A 2,063-nucleotide genomic window follows, 5' to 3' on the forward strand; every position below is an offset into this window, starting at 1 on the left:
CACCGGAGATATGTCAGAGCCCGTACGCCCCCCGCACTCACCCTTAAAGGCCCGCAAGCCCTTGGGGTTCCTGCCGGGGGCGGGCAGCATACATATGTCCGTTCCGTGGGAGCCACCGGAGATATGTCAGAGCCCGTACGCCCCCCGCACTCACCCTTAAAGGCCCGCAAGCCCTTGGGGTTCCTGCCGGGGGCGGGCAGCATACATATGTCCGTTCCGTGTGAGCCACCGGAGATATGTCAGAGCCCGTACGCCCCCCGCACTCACCCTTAAAGGCCCGCAAGCCCTTGGGGTTCCTGCCGGGGGCGGGCAGCATACATATGTCCGTTCCGTGGGAGCCACCGGAGATATGTCAGAGCCCGTACGCCCCCCGCACTCACCCTTAAAGGCCCGCAAGCCCTTGGGGTTCCTGCCGGGGGCGGGCAGCATACATATGTCCGTTCCGTGGGAACCACCGGGGAGATGTCAGAGCCCGTGAAACCCCGAAAGACAGACCCTTAAAGGCCCGCAAGCCCTTGGGGTGAACGTCTGGGGCGGGCAGCATACATACACCCCGGTCGGGAACCACAGGGAGGTGAGGTCAGAGCCCGTGAAACCCCGAAAGACAGACCCTTAAAGGCCCGCAAGCCCTTGGGGTGAACGTCTGGGGCGGGCAGCATACACACTCTCCACGGCGGGCCGCGAAGACTTAGCGGGCGCAGCCGCCGGAGCGGGCCGCCGACGAGGCCTGAAACGCGGGGTGCGGCCGGGACCGTTCCCCCCCTTGCATTTCGCTGGATGATCAGACAGTCGCAAAGAACCGTCTGAAAATCCCGGGCCAAGTCCAGAAAGTGTCCGTAAAAGAGCTAGCGGGGCCCAGCCACTTTCCTCCAGCAAGTGCCCTTAGCTCAGTTTTGACCTCTCTCATTGCACTAAGTGTCTTCAAAAACCCAGTTCCTGTATTTCCCCCGGCACCGTAGAGAAATGCTGACAGCCTGGAACACTGTGGCGGCTGCACACGGCACTCCCATGCCCGCCGCGAGCAGCCTAGCCCCGCCTCAGACCCGCGAGAACCGCCCATCGGCACACGGCCCGCTGTGCGCCCGAGCCGTTTGGTGTAAAAACTGTCCAAAAGTGGTTTCGACCACTTAGGAACATCGTAGAGACTCGAAATAAAAAGGATTTTGTTGGAAAAGCGATTCTGAGGAAGGCTGTGTTAAAATTAATTTCGGGAAATGTCGTTTACCCCCCCCCAAATGGCTCCGAAGTACCCCCCCCCCACCCCCCCCCTAAAAAACCGTGTTCCGGGGGTTTTTCGAGAAAACAAACACACGGGGTATATAGAGGGGACTGAGACGAATCGAATGACGTGCTTTGCAAAGAAATCGGGGGCTCACAGCCCCCCCAGGAGAGGTTCAAAAGTCGGAGGACTGGTCACCTAACTCCCATTGAAGTCAATGGGGGAAAAATGAAAACTGTCAAAAAGGCTTAAAATGGTTCAAAAACCCACTGGGGCAGTAGATAATCATCCTATTTGAATTTTAAAAGTCTTAGTTTGGCGAAAAAATACCTTTTAATAATTGTTTTAGGGGTCAGAAAAATCAGCTCCGGCTGCCTGGTCACCTAGGGGAGATAGAAAATTTTTCTAAGTTTTTCACTCGGCCGCCTGGTCCCCTAACTCGAAAATTTTAAAGTGCTCCCATCGGTCCCGGGATAGGGTGGCTGATAGCTGGGAGCCCCCTGAGCACTGCCCCGGTGTTAGTTTTCGGAGAAATGCCCCCGTTGATTTGTTATGATTTTTTTTCCGCCGGCCGCCTGGTCGCCCTAATGTAAAGTCAATGGGAGTGAGGAGATAGAATATTTTTCAAAGTTTTTCACTCGGCCGTCTGGTCCCCTGACTCGAAAATTTTAAAGTGCTCCCATCGGTCCCGGGATAGGGTGGCTGATAGCTGGGAGCCCCCTGAGCACTGCCCCGGTGTTAGTTTTCGGAGAAATGCCCCCGTTGATTTGTTATGATTTTTTTTCCGCCGGCCGCCTGGTCGCCCTAATGTAAAGTCAATGGGAGTGAGGAGATAGAATATTTT

This window comes from Amia ocellicauda, unplaced genomic scaffold, assembly GCF_036373705.1.
Source record: "Amia ocellicauda isolate fAmiCal2 unplaced genomic scaffold, fAmiCal2.hap1 HAP1_SCAFFOLD_98, whole genome shotgun sequence".
NCBI lineage: Eukaryota > Metazoa > Chordata > Actinopteri > Amiiformes > Amiidae > Amia > Amia ocellicauda.